This window comes from Bactrocera oleae, chromosome 6 (assembly GCF_042242935.1).
Source record: "Bactrocera oleae isolate idBacOlea1 chromosome 6, idBacOlea1, whole genome shotgun sequence".
In the NCBI taxonomy this organism is placed as follows: Eukaryota; Metazoa; Arthropoda; class Insecta; order Diptera; family Tephritidae; genus Bactrocera; species Bactrocera oleae.
The window spans coordinates 47,178,037-47,193,317 of NC_091540.1; positions in this window are offsets into that span (position 1 = coordinate 47,178,037).

The window sequence follows — 15,281 nt, forward strand, 5'->3', positions numbered from 1 at the left end:
ATATTTTATTTGGGATTTAGAATTTAGAATTTGGGATAAGAATACACCGTTTAAATTAGATCAACCTGTGCATGCATAGACTTTTTTATGTTATTTATAGGAATATTCTTCAGCACCTCAATTACGGCTGCTTGAGTGGTTGGGATATCATCATAAAATGCTCATATCATGTTGGTATTTACTTTGGAATTTTCAGTAATGAAAATAGTCACATGGTGATAAATCAGGCGAATGAGATAAATTCGTGTTTTCATAAAAAACTCGTTCACTTTTACCCAAATCTTCAGTTAAAATTCTCCAAATAGGGTTTTTAGTTGTATTTAAACCCTAAGAAGAAATTCTCCTAGTCAAATTTGCATGGACATTCAACAATTCTATATTACAATATAAATTAAAACTGAGTAAAGAGCAGCAGTATTTGAACAATAAAAAAGTTTTTAAATGGTTTATTTTTTATGTCATATTGGAGGATCGATCCCTTCAAACTTCGTATTTTACTACTAGTTCGAGTGAACTACATCTAAACAAATGTTAGTTTGCTGCTAACGCCTCCAATGAACTTGTTAAAACGTAAAACACTAACTGATTTCATACAAAAAAAAAACAGAATTTGTAACTGATTATTTTCACATTCCACGGGTGGATAAATGTGCATATTTGCAACTTTATAGTGCTGTCAATTTGTAAAGTATATGGCAGTTCCACACTTGGCAACCGCACTAAATGCAAATAACTGACTAAACGACTGTCCGAACGATCTGCTATCGAGCGATAATTGCATTCATTTCAGACACGCTAGATCAGCTACTGTCGTTCGCTGCTGAATGCGACAATTTGATTGATATTTGTCATTTGTGGTTGTTCGTGTTGTTGTTTGTTTTATAGGTCAATTTTGTTTTTATTTGCACCTGGTGCGCTTGACTAATTTAAATTACCCGCTCTTAATCCATTTAATATTCAGCAATAAATTTACATTTGATACTTTTTGCGTGTGTCTCTGTACGTACATTACACACACATACTAAGTTATGTATATACATGTGTATATGTATTTAGTGGTATTGTCCTTCATATAACACCGACACGGTTTTCAATATCAAGGCAATTTATATTTAGAGTAGTTCATACATATATTCACATAATATAAATTTTGATTTTTTTATTAAGTATAGTCCGAACACTTATGTCGAAGAATTTCGAATACTCTCTGCCACCTAACTACACTCATAGCATGCATGTACATGGATACTTGCATTATTTGAACTTGTAATGTGTAATTAAGTGAATTACAAAAGTCCTTCTAGTTGCAGTGACCTTAAATCGTTGCAAAGTGCATGCGAGTCAATTCAATGCGAAAATGTCAAGTTCTTAACGTTTGCCAAGATTCAGTGTTTAATTACCCAAGTCAACTCATTCACAACAATGACCGCACTGACAGCATAAACACGTGATTAAAAGCTCATTTGATTTGGTTTCAATTTATTTAATTGCCAATTCACGTTTTGTCGAAGTGAATTACTTAAGTGACATGCTGTGTGAAAAATTGGTGATGGGCGCCAATGCAAATTAATTTTTCAAACTGCCATATATGCAAAGCTGAACTATTTGTAAGCAGCTCAGCCAAGCATTTGGTAATGGTCCAAGCAATAAAAATGCTTTAATCACTTTTATACGTCTATATCTATATCATTCTATTTAAATAGCCTGAATGAAATGGAAACCAACGGAATATACTCATTGCTTAGTAAATATCAACTATTTAGAATCAATAAATTTCTTTTAGAGCAATCGCAATATAAAGGGTGTCTTCAAGCTGTAAAAAAAACGCATATAACTTAGGGTAATGGCCAAGAATTCAGCTTTATAATAAAGATAAGGGTTTGCCATTATGTTTTAAAAATGATTTCGGGCAAGTGACCGCCGCGGCTGGTTTGAATAAATTCCAGCCTAGAGGCCCAATTTTCAACAATTTGTTGTAGCCATTGACGCCGAATGTCAGCAATAACGGGCCGAATAATATCTGCTAGGAGTCAATCGTCTCGGGCTTATCTGCGTAGACAAGTGATTTCACATAATTTCACAAAAAATTGTCCAGCGGGGTTAAATCGTATGATCTTGGAGGCCACGCCACACGTCTTTGACGCGAGATGATAACGCGCTCACCAAAAGTTTCCTTCAATACATTGATTGTTTTGTTGGCTGTATGGCATGTAGCGCCGTCTTGTGGGAACCAAGTGTCGCCAGCATCAGCATGCTCCAAATCAGACACGAGAAGTCATTAATCATGACTCTATAGCGTGCCCCATTGATTCGCTATATTCTGCACTGGAGTATCCCATTAGGGATCATTAATTCGCAATGGCCTTTGGAAACCCAGCGTATTTCTTAACGTATTATCTGGAGAAGGTGTACTTATTTTTGAAAAAAAAAAAATCCACCAACTCGCTGACTGACACAGCAGTGGAGATGTGGCTTTTCTTTTCTATTTTTAACCTAATTACCGAATGAAAAATGTGGAAAACGGTTGGCCTCAAGGGCCATCCCTGCAACTTCCCTCTAATTTCATACGCTAACGTTCAAATTTCGCTTTTTTCACTGCTTTTGAGCTCTTCGAAATTTTTCGTTTTCGATATCTACCAAGTAAATCAACCGATTTCGACCCGGTTTGCGGCAAACGATGTGTTTCTTCAAGGTTTAGAACTGATTAGTTTTTGGTGTCGATCGGTCAAGTCGAAAAAAAAACGATTTTTCAAAATTTTTATTTTTGAGATTTCTCGAAATCTACTGGTCCGATTGGGTCCAAACTTACACGAAATTCAAGTGCAATGAAACCCTTTGGAATGCCGTTTAGTTTATTCAAATCGGTTGAGCAGTTTAATAGTTATAAGAGGGTCACATACATCCACACACACACACATACATCCACACATACATACAGACATACGGACATCATCGTAGAAATGTTCGGGGAAGCTTCCTCGACCCTCAGAACGTCGAGATCTGTTGAGAACTCGATTTTTGCAAAATGGGGTGAAACCAATATTTTCTTAGCGGGAAGTTAAAAAAAAGTTCAGTATAAGCTAGTCTGAATATCTTGACATATGACAAGAAAAGATTCTGAATGCTAGTACTGGATTAGTGCTTTACAGCAGGCTGAAAATTTTAAACGCTGGAGGCACCTCATTTCCAAACTGCTGAAAGGAAATATCAGTGAATTACTTGCAAAAGGTTATGAAACCACATTTCAAATCCCAGTCATTGTATTTAACGTGCGTTCAGCCAACTATGAAAAAGTTGTAAAAGCAAGTCATATTTAGGTAACACAAAGTGATTAATGTCGATGAATTTCGAATTGAATTTTGCTAATACAGTGGAAAATTAAGTTGATGAGAGCGTGCATTAATTCATTCTTAAAATGTGACTGGGTTAAAAAATTTCTTCTAATTGGAATTTAAGTGTGGAAGCGTGATTCTACAAACATTGTCATCTATATTGGAATTAAGTTTTCAACAACGCAATTTGGCCTAAGACATGAACATACCGAAAGAGATTTTTAGGCTATAGAAGCGTGGCTTATGCCATTTTGGTTCCTTGTATATTCGTAACGATGAATATAGTATGAGATGGAGCGTATAACAATGTAAAGATAGTTTTGTTAACGCTAGATAGTGTATACCGTCCGAATAGAACCAAACGTTCCAGATCAGAATTGGCGATAATTTGCACATAAATCGCTTATGCGGTTATAGAAGCAAGAATAAAACAAGATAATACATTTTCCGTGAGTACCTGATGAACTTATATATTCAATCAGAATCGAATAAATCACAGTTGGTTTGCGGTTTATGAAACGTTGTTTCGGAAATGCTAATAGCACTTTAATTGCCCTCACAATCTCCCAACAAATTTGTTTAATGTACATAACAGTTTTATGTACATGAGTAATATTGCGATTAAATTAATATATGTATATGTACGAGTATGTCTTTAAGTAAGTAAGTGCAGATATGTAAAACTCATACGTACAGGGTTCGCCATCTTAAATGGAGGTATGTTACAATAGAATAACTTTGACTTTTACTGACTGAGTGAGCTTATTGGACACAGATTGCTAGCTTTTACTCACGCTTACTTGTTTTGTGACTCATTTGAAAAGCGATATACACACTATCAATTCTTTAACCAATAGAAAGTTCAGGACAAACTTGTGATGAAATCATTCTTGCTTCTCGCACCTGTAAACGTGGTATAAAATGTATTAATACGCTTAACAGAGTATATTAGGTTTGCCACGAGGTTTGTAACACCCAAAAGGAATGTCAGAAACCCCGTAAGGTATATGTGTATATATTTTGAAAATGATCAGCGTGACGAGCTGAGTCGATTTAACAATGTCCTAGACAGACGGTCAGTTTATGAGTTATCGATCTGAAATTTTGCTTATGTTCTTTTCTCACCGAGAGTATCGAACTAGAAGTACTATAGCATATAGCTGCCTTACAAACCGAACGATCGAAATAGACTGCTTGTATGGGAAACTTTTTAATATAAGAAGATTTTTTTTTATAAAATTTGACATTGGTTGACATGGGGCCTACGGCAACGGTGTAATTTCCGAAGAAATTGTGCAGATCGAGTCACTATAGCATAAAGTTACCATAAAGGAACATTTTGTATTTGTCAAAGGTAATACAGCTTCCGTGCAACCGAAGTTAACATTTTTTCAGGTTTTTAATTTATTGAAAATATTTGCATACTAACCTGAGCGATGTCGCACCCTGTACATCAATATGTATGTATATAATTATTAGTAAATCTAAATGAATAAATTAAATGATTTTCTTTATTTACCTACAATGTACATACTTACATGCTTAGTTACTCATTGATGGATTTTTTATGTAGATGTAACAATTCTGTTGCCGCTGCGAACAAGAACAAGCATTTGTTGATATTTCTGCTTTGATAACAAAAAATTTTAATTACCACTATTTCGCATACATATATTAATCAGGAATATTGTGTGTGTATGTGTGTGGGGGGGTATGTGCTCGCCGGCACGTAGTCACCGCGGCACAGTGAACGAAATTACCAATCTGGCACGGATTAATTATAACTTTAGAACGAAATGAACAATCTCCCCTGCGTTTTCCTTTTAATAGTTAAAAAAATAAGAGCAAATCTTGGTTAACCTCGAAAGAAAAACATAAAATATTTTCTTTTTTATTATTTTAGAAAAATTGTATGTTTTTAATAATAATTTACGCTGACGACATTAAAAGAAAAACTTATTCGTAGTCAGAAGCTTAGTAAGCATAGTTGCACAAACGGTAATTTTCACCTCAATTAGCAGTTCACCTCTTCGTCCAATTTAATATTTATTTTTTGATGATTTTTTGGATCTAAAGAAACGAGCGATGTGTACAAAAGATCTTCCATTGTAGTCAATCTACAAATTTTTCGTGTGTAAGCTGCCGGAAGTAGGGAAAATCTTTTGTGCGCGCGGTGCGTGCAGTACTTCTGTCAGATTTTAAAATTGTTGATGCCACCAACAATCGAAACTTAATGCGAAACTCTTCTCTTTCCACTGTTATATAGACTTACGCCAATTTGCGCCAACCTTTCGAGACTAGAGGGTCCGTTTTGCCGTCTTTAAATGACTTTACTAGACGTCCAGATGACATATTTACAAAATTTCCATCCAACAACTTCTTGTTTCGCTCTTCAAATATTGCTAATATTCCATGGCTGGTTCTTCACTTTTCTACTAGTTTTCTCAAAAACTTTCGCAATTGCTTTTTTATAAAATATATATTTTAAAAATTTTCTATATATAATATGTGTTAGAGAATATTAACACAACATACAGTCACTTGCTCGAATCAACTTAACATTTACGCCATTGAACATCAGCGCAATTTAAATTGAAAATTGGAATTAATCAGTGCCTGATTGGTCATTTCGTCCACTGTGCACAACCAAGAAGTTTAAACACACACCCACACCAACATACACACTGGAGTGCAAATTTATTTAGCCATATGGTGATTTGGATGTTTTTTTGCATGTGTTTCTATTTATATCGGCATTACGCTTGAATTGATAAGTAAATCAAGTGCAAATGCATTGTTTTTGAGCGCACAATTAAAAGGAAATAATTAAAAGCTAAAACAAATATTTATGTTTCAAAAAAGACTTTAATTGAGTATTAGCGCCGCAAGTTAAGTTTTTTATGAGGCACTGGCCATATGTGTCATTACACTTGCCAGCAACAACAGTGATACTAAGTTAAATAGTAGTGATTTTTGCACGCAATCGTTTTAGTTGCGTTTACTCTCAACTGTATGTTTACATTTGTAACATTATTTATGCGTGTAGTCACTTTTAAGCTAATTTGTTTAGAATATGTTAAAACTTATTTTATAGTAATTAAATTTACAACTATTTTATTAAAACCTCCTACATGCCTTTGTAACTTTTAATGCTATATTATACTGGTCCTTGTTTAATGAGTAGAATAACTATGTTAACGACTTTACTAGAAACATGTATAAAATAATATTTCATATACTGTATCACATAAAGGTAAAATAAAGATAGATATATTATTATACATGTATAAATGATCAGGATGGTACGAGTCGAGCATTGCAAAGCTCCTGATATTTAGTACGAATCGCATGAGGAGAAGCACCTACGGTTTAAAAAATGTTCAGAACTTAACGAGCATGACTCCGCCCTCTAATATATTTAATGTACATATCTCCCAAACAACTAATAAATTAAATTGATCCAGATCCAGTTATCTCATATCCTAACATAATCAAATTCGATTTTTTGGTTGATGTTGTGCACACCAACTCAATATATTAAGTTAAGCCATTTCGGCTGTATTTATGACTATGAGATATATCTTATTTGAAAATGATTTTTATATAAACTGTCAATTCAGGTGAATCTAATGGTTGTTCATGAATAATTTGTGGATTTTCTTCGCACCAGAATCGACAGTTTTTTTTATTTACCGCACCACTCAGATGAAAGTGAGCCTCATCGGAAAAGATAATTTAAAAAAAAAAAATGCAATTGGAGAACGTTTATTTTGCTAATAAAATTAAATAATTTGTAAACGTTGTTCTTGCGTATATCTTTCCATGATAAAAGTGTAAACATTACTAAATATAATGAAAAAAAATATGGATCATAACATATTAAAAGTGGCCGAAACGACACTTGCAAATCATATCATCCAATCATCCTTATTGGCAAACCTGATATATCCCCGGCTGTGAATCCTGTAAGTAGCGAGTGTATAAAATGTTCGGTGATATTCGATCTTATCTTTCTTGCTAGTTTAGAAACCGTTTATATACTTTAGGGACTCGCTCTTAAGGGCCACACCGAATTTTATAGCCTAAAAGAAGGCGACTTTTGGGACTAAAAAAAATTTAATCAATTGTTTTCAAATTTTACATATCTTAAGAAAGCGCAATAAAATTTTCGAAGAAAACAATTAAGGGTTTTTCGAAAAATAAAAATTTTCTACTAAAAGATATTGCATTTTGTGAATTCTCCAAAAGTTTCAACAACAGCAATAAAGGCTCTACAATTTTTCATAATTTGCCACCAGGATAGCAGCCTTATTTTACTTTTACCATATTAAGTTCGTTTCATAAGTCTTTTATTTCTTCCTATACTCTTGCAACATGTTGCTACAGAATATAATAGTTTTGTTCACCTAACGGTTCTTTTTATCACCTAAAAATAAAAATTTGCGCGACGGGCAGTGCCGCGCCCACATTAAGGTGAAAATATATATCTCGGAACCTACTAGACCGATTTCAACCAAATTCGGTGTGTAATATTATCCTAACATTCCTACATTACAGTGCGAAATCAGACAAAAACCACGCCTGCCTTTTATATAACACAATTTTAAAATCCATAAAGTTTTTTCACTTCCTGTATAGAAATCAAGAACTAGTCCATGTATCCGGCTAAAACTTTGGAAAAATAGTGCACTCAAGGTATTTCCTCTTACGCCCAACAATTGTCAGTGTTTTGTCGAAAATATCGGTCAATCTGTGAGATACATAAATTCAATTCGGGGAAAAGGGTTGTTTTTTTTTGATAATAATATATATACCCTTGTTTCAAAAACTTTAGCTCCATATAATTGATATTCAGGATTTTGAACCGTCCGGCTGACTTAATTCCATATATGATCTATATTTATATTTTAGGTATATTTATAAAATTGCTTGAAAATAAGTTCATGTAATCATATACGATTTCGTCGAATAATGAATGTTGAATTCTTTCGCAATATTTTTTAATATGCAGTTTAAATAAAATCAGTGTTTAATTAAAAAGCGAATACGCGAAGAAAATATGATAGAGGGATAGAAACTGGGCTATGCTTAACTAAGAAGTATAGTAAATATTTGCAAATTCAATATTTTTCTTTGTTTACACCTTTCATAATCACATTTACGTATAATCAGCCTGTTTAAATATTTATCTGATTAAAATGTTGCCGAAGTAAAGTGCCAACGAAAGTCAAAAGTAGCCGCTGCTTGTCTGTCGATTGATCAATGAATATTGACAGCCGGCAGAATATAAGCAAAAACAATAAAAAAAAGAAGAAATTATATACCTTATATATTCCAACAATAAGCAAGATGAGGTAGTTGTAATAAAATAAGAGTTAACGATTTTTTTATTTTTGTTCCAGCTGTTTGTTAATGACCGCACAAAATTAATTAAGCATGCAAAAATCTAAAATTCAAATCTTGGCGAAAGTCTAAGCGCTAAACAAGGTTCTGTTGTAAATATTCTGACTATGCAAGCAAATTATGTATATGTGTTTGCAAATACACTAGTAATTTATTCTTTCATAAAATATTGAGCTACTGCAAACAATCCTTCTGATTCGTTTGTATATTTGTATATATACATTTTTAGTTTTTTTTTTCATATATATACTCAGTTTTATTGTACGCATGCGAATCTATTTTGGTTACATAACAACAAGGAAGTGCTAATTATCATCTCGTAACAGCTGTACTTTAATGAGTTTTATTTTCCGATTCAGTTACATACATACTTCTTTGACACAATGTAAATATTTGCATATTTATATCGGGAATGTAACAGATGTTATTTACTTGCCTTTCAACTACTTATCTACATTGTCTAATATTATTTATGCATAAGCGCTAATAGCTAATGTTTTAATTAAAAATACTGGACTGACCACTTTTTAAGACCTACATTAAAAATATTTATGATTGCAATAGTAATGAATATTTGCGACTTATACGTCATTCTGATTGAGTTGTTATTTTGCAAAAAGTTGAAAATTTTGTAAAAGCCGGCGAAGCGCTTATGTGTGACATCAGCATCTATCTATTACTTTCATAACTTAATGTACTCTTAATGTAAGGAAGTTATGAAAATTTTAATCATTGAGAAAATGAGCGAAATCGAACTAAAACCACGCCTACATCTCATATAACACAATTTAAATTTCATCTGATTCTTTCACTTTCCAGTAAACAAATTAAGCATCAATGAATGTATCAGGATAAAACATTGCACAAATACTGCCTTTGAAGAACCAAAAATTATCCAAATCGGGCCAAAGCTGGCCAAGTCCTCAGGTACAGAATATATGGACTGTGGAAGTGTTGAACAACCTGTCAGTTATATTATAGAAACTCTTACAGAATCTTTTTCTGATAATAGTATGCATGTGTCTAAAATCGTTTGAATTGGATCAATAATTCCCATAGTCCCCATACACCTAATAGAAAGATTTTGTGCCGGAAATATCGGTCAATATGTAAGTTATCTTAAAGAAATTGGAAGACCGTGGTTCACCAATAACTGGGTATCTTTGTGCATAAAATGTACAAAAGCGGGTGAAAACTTGTCCGCCGTCATTAAACTAATATCAAGATTTTAAAACATCCGGTTGACTTTATCTCACATATATTGAAGATGGTATGTGAGACACCTTAATGAAATTCAGAAGTAAATTTTTTTGTGTTAATGATATTTTATAATGGGAAAAATACCTCTCGTATACCTAATACTAGATTTTCAAACTTCTGGTAGGCTTTATTACTTTACTTTAAACCTTTTCTTGATCAAAATGTGTGATATTTAAATAAATTTATGAATATGAATGAAATTGTATTAGAACTTGGTCCAAACCTCATATCTTTAATATAATCAATTCCAATCCTCTGATTGACGTTTTGTATATCAATTCAATATAATTAATTTAACCTTATCGGTTGAATTTATGTCAGGAATTAAAATATAGTATAAAGCTAACTTAAGTGACATATAATATAAGTAATAAGATACAAATTTGATTGTAATTCATTCACGATTTTTTCAAACAATGAATGTTGAATGACTTCGTAACATTTTTTTAAATACAATTTACCCAACACCTGAACGTATTTCCCCGAATTTTTGTTTTATGCAAAAAAACTTTAAATGCATTTCTTAAAAATACAGTTTTAAGGCTTTGAAAAATCCATAGAAACTTATGTTGTTAACCCAGGTATCTATAACAGAGGCCACCATACAAAAGCTCAGCTGATCATATCACAAATAGAGCCTTCTTAAAGCAAAAACTTTGTACTCAGGGTAAACAGAAAAATTCTAAAGAATTCGAAAATTTTGACCTAAATTGTATACAGTGTATAGCTAGTGCATAGATAGTAAAAAATATAATTTTTTATTGGAGATAAAAGACAAATAATGTTTTGAAATAAAACTAAATTTGAAGCCAACATTTACTGCAATTGGAATTAAAATTAATTCTTATATATGGACTAGGTAAACATGATCAACATAGGCTGTTCACAAAAACATGTAATTTCAGTCCCCACCAAAACTAAGATTTCAGATTATATGAATGTGTTTTACTGTAAATTGTTGTATATATTTGATTGTCTAGCCCACCTACAGACGACATTGAAAAACGGCAAGATTTCTTTGTCAAAAACGACAAGCAAGCTACGAAGAACTAATGAAGTAGAAATCAAACAAGATACCGGCAACAAGGATATCTACTGATCTAATAATAAATTTCATTAAATTTTAGTTTGGACATATACAGTTTATTGTTGTCGAAAAATCCGGTCGGGAACATTCATTTGCTATTGAGCAATTGATAGCAAGTGTATCAAAATATGGTATATCTTCCACAGCAACATAATAAAATCGTCAGTCACTTATATTGGCAGGGGGTAACGCTCACCTGCTGTAAGTGTAAGATATACTTATTATTTTCTTAAACCGTATTGGTAATTCACATAGATAAACATGCATGAATTATTTCAATTGGCTTAACATGGTTTAAAAGCAATCCTAGTTGCTTTATTGGCATCTATCCGTTCGTACCTTTCTGCAAGAGATGTTATTTCAGATTCTATGTGCATATTGTTTATACACAGTTAGATTATATAGGTTTTGGTATATATACCATAATTCAGTGTGGGTGGTACTCTTTATAATCCTACATTTCTACTCTCAATAACTATAATATTAGCGTAACAATCCTTTTGGTTGTAATACTCATTTCATTCTGAATTTAATCAAATAGCATTCATATTACGAATATGTATTAAGATTATAAATTTTTTCTACTAATTAAATATATAATATACAATTTTTCTTTTTTAAATATACAATTTCTCGTTATGTTCATATGAGAATGCTATGTGCGCTGGCATTATAGAGAACTAAGTAAGTATGTAAGTGTTTAAAGTTTAGTTGTGTTTTATTACAAGCGCATGCAAATTTTTTTCTATATAAAATCAATGAATAAATTTTAATATCAGCAAAGTAAATATCTTTAGTAGCTGCTTAGAGCAAGTTTTGAACGAGAGATCAATTATAATCAAGCATAACACTGGGGAACAGTAGTTTTGTTTTATAACGTTTATTACCCGATTTTGTATGATTTTGCCATGCTGATTCCAAATATGTAGTCAGTTTTTCTCTAGCAGTTATAATTTTCGAAATATGAACATATTATATAATATATTTAGCTAAAAATACTACAATTTTAGAATTAAAAAATACTTAACAAGAAAAAAAACTATGCATGAGTAGAAACATCAGTCTTGTTTTGAATGCTCCAACAGTTCAGCCAGAGAACTTAAAACAACTTTTCACACCTTATATGTATATTGTTGATGGTATGTGAGGTACATTCATGGAACTCAGGGAGCATTTTATTTTGCTAATATTATGAGGTATTGCCCAAAATTGATAAAATCGGGTAAATGCTACCGCTATCTCACATACATATGTATATCTAATATAAAAATTTCATTTTCGATTGGCCTTATACCATTAATATCAGTCAATATGTAAGATATCTTAGCAATATTAACTGAGCGGATAATATTATATTTGATAAATTATAGTTTAATGCCGAAAATATGTGAAAATGGTCGACGAATTACTTCGTCTTCCATACAGTACATATAATGATTTTTGTTATTCTAATAAACCTTATGGCGAACATGTCGTTCAGTGTATGAGTTATATACGAGTATTTATGAAATTGCTTGAAAATGTTCTCAAATATATCAGCAATGCAAAAATAAATGCATTCAGCCCAACCGTTTCACTGCCCCCAATATACCCTACATAGTAATTTCCGACTTCCCACTTGTCTTTAAACCGTATAGATTGGTTAATATGTATGATATTTTAATGATATTAAGTGAACAAGCTTTCGTAATAATTATATGGCTTAACGCTGGGTATAAATGGAATTGGTCTAGACCTTCGTCCAAACCGCATATCGCTAATTTAATCAATTCCGATCTTCTGATTGACGTTTTGCCCATCAACTTAAAATATAAAAAGATTAAAATTTATTTAACCTCTTCGGTTCGGTGATTTTAATATTACTTTAGCTGACCTATTCAATCCAAGTAATGGTGTCTATAAAAGGTTTCTAGTGTAGAAATTAATTTTTTGTTATCTTATTAAAGCTTAATTTTCTAAGAATATGCCCTTTAGAGAATTTGTATTATTTCCAGTGATATAGCTTAAGTTATACTTAACTGTTTTATTTGAGATTCAAAGTTAATCTTCTTTATATGTATATGTCTTCATTGCACACACTATGATTTATAACAGTTAAAATAAAAAATAATTTACTATTGAACAAAAATGTTAGTAAAAATAATTATTATTTTTTCAGATTTATGCAATTTAGTGTTTTGGAAGGGGTTGCAAACGTGACAGACTTGTTCCGCAATTTTTTTTTCAACCTCCAAAGAGCATGACATTTCAAGAGCTTATGACATTTTGCGTTTTCAGCTTGTTACTTTTTTTTGTACTGTTAAAAATGTAATCTTGTAAAAAAATGTATGCTAAAAATAAATTCTATATATGGCACCCGAAAAGCACCTTATATTCATACCGCTAGACTAGCATACCCGTTTAACCCAATAAATTGGTTGAGAGACATATCCTCGACAAACAATTGATTATCGACTTATCAAAATGCGTTTGACATAAGCATTGCGATTGATATTCATAGCGTTTATAATAAATCTTTATGAATGTGTTTGCATTCGCAGGCGATAAAGCGGATCGTATTAGTCAATTAAGCCGCCGTTACTGATCAATCATCGCAATAATTACAACATTTCCACACATGTTTATTATTTTACTATATATAATATATGAACGCGCATAAATATTCTCAAAACATATATTTTGTATTACTAATGACTTATCTAATGCAATAACTAAGTGCTTTGTAGGAACTTATATACTCGTACTGTTCTGAATGGGGGGATAACGATTAGTATGTAAATTATGCAATATTTTTGTAGTAACTGTTGAGTTATGGCGAATTACGCCGGTAGCTGTTTTTATCGGCAATCTATCGACATCAGTTATCTAATTTATTTACATATATCGTCGTACACAGGTGTCTAGGAAAACTTTGTATTGAAACGGTCGAAGTGCATGATATATCAGCGAATAAGCAAAAGTTCGTTGGTTCGTATTTCCCACAGCATAGTAAACAATGCGTTTGACTCACAAAACGTTTCGTTATGATTATTAATTCTGTTATTGAATCTATAATAATAAGTTGGGCCTTGTTCCGTCAATTTTGGAGCGATATTTTCATGTTCAATATATGCGTATTTATTTACCATACATTCAACTTTCATCTCTATTTATAGACAAATAGATATGTATACATATATAAGTCCGTTTATTAATTGGATTATGACAGGTGTGTATTTTGCGCCCAGATGTTGGAATGCTAATTGATAGGTGTTGCAAATTCTTGAAGAAATAAAAGTTACTATACAAATTTATGAGGTATGTGCTCAACAATGGGGATGTAGAAATACATAAATAAAACGTAAAAAAATGTGTTCTTGTTAAGGCATTAAACTAGACCTCAGTATACTTACCTATACATACATATGTATGTATATGGATTGATTTACTACAAGAGAATATATTGAGTGCCTAGTTGAATTGTGGAAAGAAAAGTTGAATACGAGAATGTCAATCGAAAGCTTGTGACTTTTATCAAAGAAACTTTGTTTTGCAGTAGACAAAGGTATTGGCCGGTTTCTTCTGTGATTGTTATTAATGTATCACTGAATTATTAGTTAAGGGAAGTGGTGAAAATCATTTTATTAGGTTAATAGTCCCATTCCTAATGTTTTTAAATAAGTTGATGGGTTTTACCAGAGAATGTACTTATATGAATATTCATTAACATTCTCTGCTAAAATGTAGATTATTAACACGTTCACGCCGGCGTCAATGCACTGCTGAGGAAACAAGGCGCGCGTGCAAGTCTGAACACGCGAGAAATGGTTAAAAGGTAACATCAAAAATACGAAAATTCGAAAATTAAATTACACCACGTCAAAAAGGAACTTTCCCCTCACAATACTCGAATCCAACAAACTACAACACTCTAAAAAGGATCCAAGCAAATTTTCATCACCTTATAAGGGAGCGGCTAATATATGTATGCGCATATGTTCTTTAGTATGCGTATTGAGGAAAATTAGAATAACGAAAAGAAATAATAGATTTTGAAGAACTTTTATATAATGAGGAAAAAATTGATATTAAATTAAAATAAATTTAATAAAAAAAATTTATAAAAATTAAAATAGGAATAAAACCAGAGAACGTAAATTCATTTACGTTCTCTGCTCTGGCATTAACATTCTCTGGTTTGAAGATTTGCTAATCAAACT